At 56.6% G+C, this 13,771-nt stretch overlaps 1 protein-coding gene across 2 annotated transcripts in view; it reads right to left on the reverse strand.

Annotated features, from left to right (window-relative positions):
* The window catches only part of TBXA2R (thromboxane A2 receptor), a 68,626-nt gene extending 56,887 nt beyond the window's left edge, over positions 1 to 11,739 (reverse strand). For both annotated transcript variants that reach the window (XM_039515253.1, XM_039515252.1), the window contains exon 1: positions 11,579 to 11,739. The gene's annotated coding sequence lies outside the window, so the exon portion shown is untranslated. The remainder of the gene's footprint in view (positions 1 to 11,578) is intronic.
* Positions 11,740 to 13,771: the final 2,032 nt, after the last annotated feature.

The following is a 13,771-nucleotide window of genomic DNA, read 5'->3' on the forward strand; positions in this document are numbered from 1 at the left end:
AGGGAGCGGACTGGCTCTGTGCATGGCATTGCTGTCACTCGGATCGGTGGCATGGCAAGGTTCCTCGGTAACCTTACGCCCCAGAGCGGCATCTGGCCTAGGTTCCAGAACAGCCCAGGAGGCTGCTCCCCATCCTGCAGGAAAGGCCTGTGGGACTCACGATTCGGGGCCTTTGGAGAGTTTCTGGCTGGACCAGGAGGAATCATAGAATCATAGAATTCAAGATCAGAAGGGACCATTATGATCATCTAGTCTGACCTCCTGCAAGATGCAGGCCACATAAGCCTATCCACCCACTCCTGAACTAATTCTCTCCCTTGACTCTGCTGTTGAATGCTCCAAATCATGATTTAAAGACTTCAAGTAGCAGATAATCCACCAGCAAGCGACCCCTGCCCCATGCTTCGAAGGGAGGCGAAAAACCTCCAGGGCCACTGCCAATCTACCCTGGAGGAAAATTCCTTCCCGACCCCAAATATGGCGATCAGCTGAACCCCGAGCATATGGGCAAGACTCTCCAGCCAGACCCTCTGGAAAAGGCTAACAATATCCCAACATTGACCCTTTGTACTAATTACCAGTGTGGCACGTTATTGACCTATTGACTAACCCCGTTATCCTATCATACCATCCCCTCATGACACTTATATAGCTTAATCTTAAAGTCATGGAGGTCCTTCGCCCCCACTGTTTCCCTCGGTAGGCTGTTCCAGAGTTGCACTCCTCTGATGGTTAGAAACCTTCGTCTAATTTCAAGCCTAAATTTCCTGACTGACAATTTATATCTGTTTGTCCTCGTGTCCACATTAGCACTGAGCTGAAATAATTCCTCTCCTTCCTGGTATTTATCCTCTGATCTATTTAAAGAGTGCAACCATATCTCCTCTTATCCTTCTTTTGGTTAAGGAAAACAAACCGAGCTCAAGTCTCCTTTCATACGACAGGCCTTCCATTCCTCGGATCATTCTAGTGGCCCTTCTTTGTACCCGTTCCAGTTTGAATTCATCCTTCTTAAACATGGGAGACCAAAACTGCACACAATACTCCAAATGAGGTCTCACCAACGCCTTATATAACGGGACTAGCACCTCCTTATCTCTACTAGAAATACCTCGCCTAATGCATCCCAAGACCGCATTAGCTTTTTTAACAGCCACATCACATTGCCTACTCATAGTCATCCTACGATCAACCAGGACTCCTAGGTCCTTCTCCTCCTCCGTTACTTCCAACTGGTGCGTCCCCAGCTCATAACTAAAATTCTTGTTAGTCATCCCTAAATGCATAACCTTACACTTCTCATTATTGAATTTCATCCTGTTACTAATACTCCAGTTTACAAGGTCATCCAAATCTCCCTGGAGGATATCCCGATCCTTCTCCGAATTGGCAATACCTCCCAACTTGGTGTCATCCGCAAACTTTATCAGCCCACTCCTACTTTTGGTTCCGAGGTCAGCGATAAATAGATTAAATAAAATCAGACCCAAAACCGAACCTTGAGGAACTCCACTGGTAACCCCCCTCCAACCCGACAGATCACCCTTCAATACGACCCTCTGCAGTCTCCCCTTTAACCAGCTCCTTATCCACCTCTGGATTTTCATTTCGATCCCCATCTTTTCCAATTTAACCAGTAATTCCTCATGCGGTACCGTATCAAACGCCTTACTGAAATCAAGATATATTAGATCCACCGCATTTCCCCTGTCTAAAACATCTGTTACTTTCTCAAAGAAGGAGATCAGGTTGGTTTGGCACGATCTACCTTTCGTAAAACCATGCTGTAATTTGTCCCAGTTGCCATCGGCCTCAAGGTCCGTAACCACTCTCTCCTTTAAAATTTTTTCCATGACTTTGCATACTACAGATGTTAAACTAACAGGCCTGTAGTTACCTGGGTCACTTTTTTTCCCCTTCTTGAATATAGGAACTATATTAGCTAATCTCCAGTCAAACGCTACAACCTCCGAGTTTAGAGATTTATTAAAAATCATCGCTAACGGGCTTGCAATTTCACTTGCCAATTCCCTTAATATTCTAGGATGAAGATTATCCGGGCCCCCTGATTTACTTCCGTTAAGCTGTTCAAGTTTGGCTTCTACCTCAGATACCGTAATGTCTACTCCCATATCTTCATTCCCATCAGTCCCTCTACCACTATTCCTTAGCCCTTCATTAGCCTCATTAAAGACCGAGGCAAAATATTCGTTTAGATATTGTGCCATGCCAAGATTATCCCTAATCTCCACTCCGTTTAAAGTTTTAAGCGGTCCCACTTCTTCCTTCTTGGTTTTCTTCCTATTTATATGGCTAAAAAACCTTTTGCTATTGGTTTTAATCCCCTTCGCTAGGTCCATCTCCACCCGGCTCTTTGCCTTTCTCACTGCTTCCCTACACCCTCTGACCTCAATAAGGTAGGTTTCTTTGCTGATCCCTCCCATTTTCCACTCCTTGTACGCTTTCTGTTTTTTCTTAATCACTCCTCTAAGATGCTTGCTCATCCAGCTCGGTCTAAAACTGCTACCTACAAACTGTGTAGACAATGTACTGGGGACGCTGGCTCCAGCAGTGCCAGCTTGCCCTTGTGCACAGGGCGAAAGGGGGAGTGAGGCTCATGCTGCTGTCTGGAATGGGGTTGTTACCCCATGGCAGCGGAGTTTGCAGCAGCCTCTTAGGATTCCTGCAGTTCAGAGAGGAATCTCCAGAGGCAGGTGGGGGAGGAGAGAGCATCCAGTTCTGAACAAGGTGCCATGTGTAGCCAAGATTGCACACGTGGGTGTATGTGTATTTGCGTGTAGCCCTGGGTGGATATATGTGTGTGTGTGTGTGTGTGTGTGTGTGTGAGTCTGTGTGTGTATTTGTGTGTAGGCGGATGCATACATGGGTGTACGTGTATCTGTGTGTAGCCCTGAGTGGATACATAGAATCATAGACTATCAGGGTTGGAAGAGACCTCAGGAGGTATCTAGTCAACCCCCTGCTCAAAGCAGGACCAACCCCAACTAAATCATCCCAGCCAGGGCTTTGTCAAGCCTGACCTTAAAAACCTCTAAGGAAGGAGATTCCACCACCTCCCTAGGGAACCCATCCCAGTGCTTCACCACCCTCCTAGTGAAATAGTGTTTCCTAATATCCAACCTAAACCTCCCCCGCTGCAACTTGAGACCATTGCTCCTTGTTCTGTCATCTGCTACCACTGAGAACAGCCGAGCTCCATCCTCTTTGGAACCCCCCTTCAGGTAGCTGAAGGCTGCTATCAAATCCCCTCTCACTCTTCTCTTCTGCAGACTAAATAACCCCAGTTCCCTCAGCCTCTCCTCATAAGTCATGTGCTCCAGCCCCCTGATCATTTTTGTTGCCCTCCACTGGACTCTCTCTAATTTTTCCTCATCCTTTCTGTAGTGGGAGGCCCAAAGCTGGACACAACACTCCAGGTGTGGCCTCACCAGTGCCGAATAGAGGGGAATAATCACTTCCCTCGATCTGCTGGCAATGCTTCTATTAATACAGCCCAATATGCCATTAGGTTTCTTGGCAACAAGGGCACATTGCTGACTCATATCCAGCTTCTCGTCCACTGTAATCCCCAGGTCCTTTTCTGCAGAACTGCTGCTTTGCCAGTCGGTCCTCAGCCTGTAGCAGTGCATGGGATTCTTCCGTCCTAAGTGCAGGACTCTGCATTTGTCCTTGTTGAACCTCATCAGATTTCTTTTGGCCCAATCCTCCAATTTGTCTAGGTCACTTTGGACCCTATCCCTACCCTCCAGCATATCTACCTCTCCCAGCAGCTTAGTGTCATCTGCAAACTTGCTGAGGGTGCAATCCATCCCATCATCCAGATCATTAATGTTGAACAAAACTGACCCCAGGACTGACCCCTGGGGCACTCCGCTTGATACCGGCTGCCAACCAGACATCGAGCCCTTGATCACTACCCATTGAGCCCAATGATCTAGCCAGGTTTCTGTCCACCTTATAGTCCATTCATCCAATCCTTTTTTAATTTGCTGGCAAGAATACTGTGGGAGACCGTATCAAAAGCTTTGCTAAAGTCAAAGTATATCACATCCACCGCTTTCCCCATATCCACAGAGCCAGTTATCTTGTCATAGAAAGTAATCAGGTTGGTCAGGCAAGACTTGCCCTTGGTGAATCCATGCTGACAGTTCCTGATCACCTTCCTCTCCTCCAAGTGCTTCAAAATGGATTCCTTGAGGACCTGCTGCATGATTTTTCCTGGGACAGAGCTGAGGCTGACTGGTCTGTAGTTCCCCAAATTCTCCTTCTTCCTTTTTTTAAAGATGGGCACTACACACTTGCCTTTTTCCAATCGTCCCGGACCTCCCCCGATTGCCACGATAATGGCATTTTCAAAGAGAATGGCCAATGGCTTTGCAATGACATCAGCCAATTCCTCAGCACCCTTGGATGCACTGCATCCGACCCCATGAACTTGTGCATGTCCAGCTTTTCTAAATAGTCCTTAACCTGTTCTTTCACCGCTGAGGGCTGCTCACCTCCTCCCCATACTGTGCTGCCCAGTGCAGCAGTCTGGGAGCTGCCCTTGTCTGTGAAGACCAAAGCAGAAAAGGCATTGAGTACTTCAGCTTTTCCCACATCATCTGTCACTAGGTTGCCTCCCCCGTTCAGTATGGGTCTCACAATTTCTCTGACCTGTGTGTGTGTGTAGGTGGGTGCATACGTGGGTGTCTGGGCATTTCCGTGTCAGTGAGACTCTGGGGGAGTGTAGAACTACAAAGGGGGGGGGGGGCGGGGAAAATGACCACATTAACCCTTTCCATTCTGATGCCTTATTGGCTTCCATGTGGGTGAGAAAAGAGGGGTGCCAAGAGCCAGGTTCACCCAGACAGGGAGCAGACAGGCAGCCAGCAGGCCTGGAATTGGCCTGGCACGTCCAGAACTGAATGGGTGTGTAAACCAACCAGAACCAGAGCAAGGGAGCAGGCAATGAGGCAGGCGAAGGGCGCTGAGCAGGCGCTGACCCCAGGCGAGGAGCTGAGTGGTGCATGGCCAGGCTCACATGAGAGCGCTGTCCTGAGGGCTCACATTTCTCAGCACTTAGGAGACCATCTCTGCGCGTCCAGTCGCTGTAGGGTGGCCACCTATCTAATGGCTGGTAACTGGCCCCCCTGTCATGACTCTTCCCCAAGGCCCCGCCCCTGCCCCGCCTCTTCCCCAAGGCCCCGCCCCTGCTCCACCTCTTTTCCCAAGGCCCCGCCCCTGCCACGCCTCTTCCCAAGGCCCCGCCTCCATTGATCACCGGCAAGACAGAGGCCACCTTGCCCACCACCTGCGGCTGCGCAGGGCCAGGTGCCACCGTGAGGCACAGGAACGGCCTGGCCCGGAGGCAGCTGCTGCTGCGCTACCTCCTCCCTTCCACTTAGGCCTTGCCACCTTTCCCACAGAGCAAATCAAATGGCCATCAGGGCTTGGGCACCCGTCCACACCAGCCGGAACCCGGACTGTCCTGGTGAAAACCAGACGGGGGCCACCCTACGTCACGGCGACCCCTGACTTAGCGCTAGCGTCGTCCTGCCTTCACAGGCCTGTGAGGGGAAGGGGAAAATTCTCACCCCAAATCTTGCCTGCCTCATAGGACGACCTGTCCCGGGGGTGACTCCACTGGCTGCCAGGGGGCTAGAGAACCGAGGGCTGAGTTCATCTCTCACCTAACTGAGCTGAAGGCAACAGAGTGCAACAGGGCTAGCTGGACCTGCAGGACATGAGGCTGGGATCTTCCCCCCACTGTATTTCCATGGTCCCCTCCCAATTCAGAGCTGGAAAAGGCAGAACTCAGCCCGTCTGACCTCTGGTATCGCGCAGGCCCTTCCACGGCACCCTGTGCTGAGCCCAGCTTGTGTCTGGCTACAGCACCTCCGGAAGGTGGGGGAGTCCACCACAGCCCTGGCGAGTTTGATCACCCTCCCTGCTAAACATTTGTGCCCTAATCCCAGTTGGAATCTATCCGGCAGCAGCGTCTTGTCCTGCCCCTCTGCTAGATGGAAGAGCCCTTCAGTGCCCGGGATTTTCTCCCATTGGAACCCCAGAGAACATCCCCCTCCACCCCCAAGTCACTGATTAGTAATTATGATCGGTATTGCGGTAGCACTAGGAGCCCCACTCAGTGACCAGAACCCCGGAGGTGCCGTACAGACACAGCACAGAAAGATGGTCCCTGCCCCCTAAGAGCTCACAGTCGGCGTGACAATTCCCCACTGACAGCTACTGTCAGAGAGCTGCGGGTCAGCCAGCTCTCGGTCCATTTAACAGGCACCATATTGATATGTCGGGTGCTAATGGGTTAATCAGAGCAGAGCTCAGGCAAAGCCTTCACATTAGCCAAGCACATTACATCTCTGCAGCCACCTGCCCCAGCCCTACCCTCTCCCCCCGCTAGGCTCTCAGGTACCCGGTGCGGAGCAGGGATCAGTAGAGGACACGGACCTTGCAGCCCTGCAGTGCTAGTCAGAACACACCTTGGCACTGGCCCTAAGGGAGCTCTTAGTGGAGGGATTTGGGAGCTGCCCATAGATGCTCTGGAAATGGGAGGTGTGGGGAACTGTACCTTTAAGAGGTTCATGGTATGTAACACACTGGCCATTGGCCTGGGGACACTGACTGCAGTCTCTGCCCAGCCCCTTGTCTCTGCGCGGACGTGTACGCAGCAGCTGGGAGGCGTAAGTCCCAGCACAGGCAGACGTACAGGTAGCAGCAGGGCGGTGGCCAGGCCTAGCAGCCCACGGTCGTACCCAGGGGCTCGGCAGGGCTGTCCTTGCTCCGTGGAGTTCCCAAAGTCGTGGGAAATGCAGCAGCAGGAACGTTAAACAGCTGCCACAAGCACTGTCCCATGCGCGCCGTGTGTCAGCCCCCTGCAATGCATCTGCGCCCGCGGAGAGCGCTGGGGCAGCAGCTGCAGGGATGGAAGAGAGCAAAGAACTTTGGAGACTCTCTGATTAACTTACCAGCCTTTCAGCTCTGTAGAGGGGCCGGTAATCAGAGCCCAGGGACAGGAAATTGCCAGACACACGTAGCCCTGATCTGGTTACTCCTGGTCCCAGCAAGCAGCAAGGGAGCCTGGGGCGGTTCTGGTGACAGGGGTGGGGGCTGAGGGGCTCGTCCAACTGCCAGCGCTGCTCCCCTCCCCTCAGCCCTCCCCCCATCGCTGCCCCCTTGGGCTCCTCCACCCCTCACCCCCTCCCCTCAGCCCTCCCCCCATCGCTGCCCCCCTGGGCACCCCCTCCCCGATCACGGCCCCCTCCCCTCAGCCCTCCCCATCGCTGCCCCTTGGGCTCCTCCACCCCTCACCCCTCCCCTCAGCCCTCCCCATCGCTGCCCCTTGGGCTCCTCCACCCCTATCACTGCCCCTCCTCAGCCCTCCCCATCGCTGCCCCTTGGGCTCCCCACCCCGTCACTGCCCTCCTCAGCCCTCCCCATCGCTGCCCCCTTGGGCTCCCCACCCCTATCACTGCCCCCTCCTCAGCCCTCCCCATCGCTGCCCCTTGGGCTCCTCCACCCCTCACCCCTCCCCTCAGCCCTCCCCATCGCTGCCCCCTTGGGCTCCCCACCCCTATCACTGCCCCCTCAGCCTCCCCCCATCGCTGCCCCTTGGGCTCCTCCACCCTCACCCCTTCCCCTCAGCCCTCCCCATCGCTGCTCCTTGGGCTCCCCACCCCATCACTGCCCCTCCCCTCAGCCCTCCCCATCGCTGCTCCCTTGGGCTCCCCACCCCTCCCCTCCCCTCAGCCCTCCCCATCGCTGCTCCTTGGGCTCCCCACCCCTATCACTGCCCCTCCCCTCAGCCCTCCCCATCGCTGCTCCTTGGGCTCCCACCCCTATCACTGCCCTCCTCAGCCCTCCCCATCGCTGCCCCTTGGGCTCCTCCACCCCTCCCCCTCCCCTCAGCCCTCCCCATTGCTGCCTCCTTGGGCTCCCCACCCCTCTGCCCCCTCCTCAGCCCTCCCCATCGCTGCTCCTTGGGCTCCCCCACCCCTATCACTGCCCCCTCCCCTCAGCCCTCCCCATCGCTGCCTCCTTGGGCTCCTCCACCCCTCACCCCTCCTCAGCCCTCCCCACATCGCTGCTCCTTGAGCTCCCCACCCCTATCACTGCCCCTCCTCAGCCCTCCCCATTGCTGTCCCCTTGGGCTCCCCACCCCTATCACTGCCCCCTCCTCAGCCCTCCCCATCGCTGCCTCCTTGGGCTCCCCACCCTCACCCCTCCTCAGCCCTCCCCATTGCTGCCTCCTTGGGCTCCCCACCCCATCACTGCCCCCTCCTCAGCCCTCCCCCATCGCTGCTCCTTGGGCTCCCCACCCCTATCACTGCCCCCTCCTCAGCCCTCCCCATCGCTGCCTCCTTGGGCTCCCCACCCCTCACCCCTCCCCTCAGCCCTCCCCACATCGCTGCTCCCTTGAGCTCCCCACCCCTATCACTGCCCCCTCCTCAGCCCTCCCCATTGCTGTCCCCTTGGGCTCCCCACCCCATCACTACCCCCTCCTCAGCCCTCCCCACATCGCTGCCCCTTGGGCTCCCCACCCCTATCACTGCCCCTCCCCTCAGCCCTCCCCATCGCTGCTCCCTTGGGCTCCCCACCCCAAAAACTGCCCCCTACCCGCAGCCCTCCCAAAGGACCAGGCCCACGGCAGGCCAACGTTCATTTAACACAGAGCACAGATCTGAGCAGGATCAATGGAAACAGGAAATCAAACCCCCGCAGTTCGAGAGCCCAGCTGCAGCTACTGCGACATTCCCCTGCCTCGTACAGCCCGGCTCACCCAGCGGTTCGGTGCCGCGGTTAAACAGCCGCATTGCCATGGTGAGCCAGGCAGCTGGCAGCTCGTCCCGTAGTGAACTGGCTGTCCCTGTGCGCCAACCATCATCGTCTTCACTTGTTAATGGGGGAACCGCCCCAGCCCCCGCCGCTGGGTTTGTTGAGAATCGCCCCTGGAGCGACCCCAATCACTTGATCAGCATTTTGCTTGGATATAGGAAATAGGCATCCAATGTGCAGTCTGACACGCAGCCTGCAAGCAGCCGTCCAGGGAGCTGAGCGGCTCCTGCCTGCCCAAGGGCGTGCGCAGGAATAAACATTTGAAGGCTTTTGGAGGGGCCTGTTCTGTACCCCTCCTGCAGCCCCTCGGCCAGAGGAGCTCGCTCTCCCCACCGCAGCCCCTCGGCCAGAGGAGTTCCATGCCCCCATGCATTATGGGGGGGCTGTGCCCCTCCCACACCCCGTGCACACTCCTCCCTGCCAGGAACCTGTTTATCACCCTCTGGTGACCAGCCCCAGCTCACAGGCCTTAAGAACCCAGTTTTCAGTATGGAACCGGAACGCCGCCCGTATTCACTGCACAGACATGTCCCAGTGCTCATGAGGCCTGGTGTGACACAGGCATTCAGCATGACACTCTTTGGTGAGCTACACCCCAGACCCAGGGGACCCCTGTAACCCAGCTGCACCCACACCCTTTGCCAGTGGGCACCAGTGGTCCCTGGCTCACAGCCCTCGCCCCACCTCCCTTATCTGATAATGAGTTTGGGGCCCTGCAGATTGGATCCAGTCTGCGCCCGGCTTGGGAGGAGGAATTATGAAAGGCCTGGATCCATCAGAACTTTGGGGTCCCTTCTGCACCCCTGAAAAAACTCTGGGTCCCTCTTGACTCCTGAAACTTCTGCCTCCCTGTTCCCGCCTGAGCCCCTTGACTGTCAGATCAAAGCCTCCTCCGGCTGGAGGCCCTTGGGGCCATAGGAGACAGTAAGTGCAATCACTGGCATTTCACAGCGGGTAACTTTAACTCCTGTGTCGGGGCCCCCTCAGCTCCCTGGATCCTGCCAGGAGCCCGATTCCCGGATTTGGTCAGGTCCCCAGGATTTGGTGCCCTGCCCAGTCTCTCTGCTGAGCCCTCTGTCTAGACGGGCTTCGGGCAGCAGTTTCCCACATGGGAGAGCTGGGGGGGAATCTCCTGGCCTGTGCTAGGAGCACAGACCCAAGGAGCAAATGGTCCCGTCTGGCCTTGCTCTCTATGAATCTGTGAGCACTGAGATTTCCAGCGGCCGCCGGCTGAGCCCTGGCACGGGGGGTAGGACGGAGCTGCTGTCTGCTGCCTGGCTCCCAGCAAGTTTACATAGGACCAGAAACGGGTTTTCATCAGGGTAATTCCCAGGCCCCTACAGAACAGCAGGGCTGTACATACGGCCTCCATCGCCCCGCGTAGGAGTGAGCTCCTGGGCATGGGGGAGGCAGCTCCTGTGTCCGCTGCACCACAGGCAGGGGGCTCGCGGCTTTATGGACTGGAGGAATCTCTCAGCCCTGCCCCTGGGATAATTAGCTGCCGGCCATTTGTTCTCGTTTTTTGCTAAACCTGGTTCTGTTCTCCCCCTGGTATAACCTCCCACCTCCAAACAGCGGAGCTGAAGTCAGCGTAGCTTAGGTCGATTTACCTGGCCGTGAGGACGGCAGTGAGTCGACCGCTGCCGCTCCCCTGTCGACTCCGCTTCCGCCTCTCGCTGGAGGGGAGGGATAGCTCAGTGGTTTGAGCACTGGCCTGCTAAACCCAGGGTTGTGAGTTCAATCCTTGAGGGGGCCACTTAGGGATCTGGGGCAAAAATTGGTCTTGCTAGTGAAGGCAGGGGGATGGACTCGATGACCGTTCAAGGTCCCTTCCAGCTCTAGCAGATTGGTATATCTCCAATTATTACCTTAGTCGACGGCAGAGCGATCCCCGATAGACCAATCCGGCGGTACCCTCAGAGACTCTCTGCTAGAGACTGGCTCCCCTGGGCTGTCACTTCCGCCAGGGCAAAGTGGCTGGAAACGCCCCATGTCTGACCAGGGAGGGCTCTACACCCATTTGGCCCTCCCTTTGCACTGCTGCCAATGACTGCACAGCGGGCCAAGCAACCCAGACGCAGGCCATTGGTTCTAGCCCTGCCACTGACACTGACTCGCTGGCTGACCTTGGTCAAGTCAGTGTGCTGCTCCGTGCCTCAGTTTCCCCAGCTGTAATGTGGGACAAGGGGTTTGACCTGGCTCACGGGTCTAGGGGGGGGCTCACTCAATGGATAATTATAAAACACTTGGAAATCCTCAGCGGGAAAGCGCTTGAGCTGTGCCGGGCCCCACCTTCCCGCAGCCGCTAGCCGGTCGTGGCCTGCGACTCAGCAGCCCTGGGAGTGTGCTCACCCCCCGCCCCGGGTTATAAGGCCTACGAGTGCTGGGGCGAAAGGAGATCTGCCTCTAGCTCACGCAGGCAGGGGTCTGGGCTCCAGCTCCAGTGCTGCGCACGTGTTCGGCTGGGCAGCGGCGTCCACTGCCTGGAGACCCTGATTTGGTCCTTTGCCACAGCGCCCACATGAGGGGTAACACACGTGCTGCTACTCCAGCCTCCACAGCTCTCCCTCCCTCCCTCTGCCAGCAGCTGTCCCGGGGCCAGGTGACCCGGGACCTATTCCACCCCCCTGCCACTGACTTGCTGGGTGGCCTGGGTGGGTCCCTTCCCCCCGCTCTCTCTGTGCCTCTGTTTCCGTTACCCCCAAAATGGGGACCAGGTTCTTACCCCCTTTGTGATGCCCTTTAGATCCAGGTGCTGAAGTGCTGGGCCCCTGAACCCGGACACATCTCCAGAATCCAGCCTGGGAGGAGCCCTCGCTTCCCACCCCACAGGCCTGCAGCAGCCCGGTCAGGATGCAGGCCGGGCTCCGGGCTCTGCACAGCTCAGTGCTCTGTACACCAAGTGGGAGTTTGGTTTGTGATGTGCAGTTTCATTTGGCTCTTTCGCTCCCTCTGACCTACAAACCACAGGCCCAGCTTACGCCCCGCCCCCCAGGACAGAAATGCAGGCAATGGTCTGCTCCGCAGGCCAGAAATAACCCTGCTGCCCTGAGCTGTGCGATTCAATGGCCTCTCGATGGCTTTAACAAGCAAGCAGCCAGAGAGGCATTGGGACAGAGCCTTAGGGAGTGCAGCAATTGGCTGGCTGAGCCTTTAGGGACGGGGATAATCACCAGCTGCACTCCCAAAGTGCCTTTATTAGAAGTTATTTACCCTGCCGTGGCACCGCCGAGCCCCGGGCATGGAGCCGGACCCCATCGTGCCAGGCGCTGTACATATGCAGAACAAGACAAGAGGGTAATTAACCACTGGAACAGATTCTCCTTTACTGACCATTGCTTAAATCAAGACTGGATGACTGTGAAAAGCCCAGCTCTAGGAATGATCTGGGGGCAGGTTGTCACGGAGTGTGGGGGAGTCCGGCCCTGCACCCCTCTTCCTGGGACTCACAGTGGCTCTCAGCCAGCCAGTAAAACAGCAGGTTTATTGGACAACAGGAACACAGGCTACAGCAGAGCTTGTGGCACAAGCAGGACCCCTCAATCGAGTCCTTCTGGGGTTCAGGAAGCTTAGTCCACAGCTTGGGATTCCCTGAATTCCAACCACCCAGCCCCAAACCGAAACTAAACTATCTCCCTCCAGCCGCCCCCTTCCTTTGTCCAGCTTCCCGGGCAAAGGTGCTGACACACCTCCCCGCTCCCTGGCTCAGGTTACAGGCAGAGCACCTGTCCCTCACCCAAAGTCCTCCCCGGCTCCCCCATCACCCACACAGACAGTCCCTACTCCATCACAGCTCTCCCCCCTTCGAGACTGAACTGAGAGGGGTCACTCTGCCCAGTGACCTGGGGAAGTTCAGGGTTGGCGCTTCCCTTCACATGGACCACGTCCATGTCATAGTCCTGCAGGAGCAGGCTCCACCTCAGGAGTTTGGCGTTGGCTCCTTTCATCTGGTGCAGCCAGGTCAGGGGAGAGTGGTCGGTGTACACGGTGAAGTGGCGCCCAAAGAGATATGGCTCCAGTTTCTTAAGGGCCCACACCATGGCCAGGCATTCCTTCTCGATGGCCGCGTAGTTCTGCTCCCGGGGTAGCAACTTCTTGCTCAGGTACACGATGGGGTGTCTCTCCCCCTTTTCATCCTCCTGCATCAACACCGCCCCCAGGCCCGTGTCTGAGGCGTCGGTGAACACCAGAAAGGGCTTGTCAAAATCTAGGTTTGCCAGAACTGGGCCACTAACCAGAGCCTCCTTCAGCGCCTGGAGAGCCTTCTGGCACTGCTCGGTCCAGACCACCTTGTCTGGCTTCCCCTTCTTGCACAGCTCAGTGAGGGAGGCGGCTATGGCGCTAAAGTGGGGCACGAACCTTCGATAATACCCCGCCATCCCGATGGCCAAACCTGCTTTTTGGTTTGGGAGGCAGGCCAGTCTCTGATCACCTCCACCTTGGCTGGTTCCGGCTTTAGGCAGCCGCTCCCCACCCGATGGCCCAGGTAAGATACTTCAGCCATCCCCACCTTGCACTTCTCAGCTTTTACGGTTAACCCAGCCTCTCGGAGTCGGTCCAGCACTTGTTTAACCTGGGACACGTGGTCCTCCCAGGTCCGGCTAAAGACGCAGATGTCGTCAATATACGCCACGGCAAAACTCTCCATCCCCCTCAGTAGCTGATCCACCAGACGCTGGAAGGTGGCCGGCGCTCCCTTGAGGCCGAAGGGCAGGGTCAGAAACTCGTAGAGCCCCAGAGGGGTGATAAAGGCCGATTTCAGCCTGGCATCTGCATCCAGCGGCACTTGCCAGTAGCCCTTTGTAAGATCCATGGTGGTGAGGTACCGAGCGCCTCCCAGCTTGTCTAGGAGCTCGTCAGGCCTGGGCATGGGGTAGGCATCAGATACGGTGATGGCACTGAGCTTTCGATAGTCCAC

The sequence above is a fragment of the Mauremys reevesii genome, linkage group 26 (assembly GCF_016161935.1).
Source record: "Mauremys reevesii isolate NIE-2019 linkage group 26, ASM1616193v1, whole genome shotgun sequence".
NCBI lineage: Eukaryota > Metazoa > Chordata > Testudines > Geoemydidae > Mauremys > Mauremys reevesii.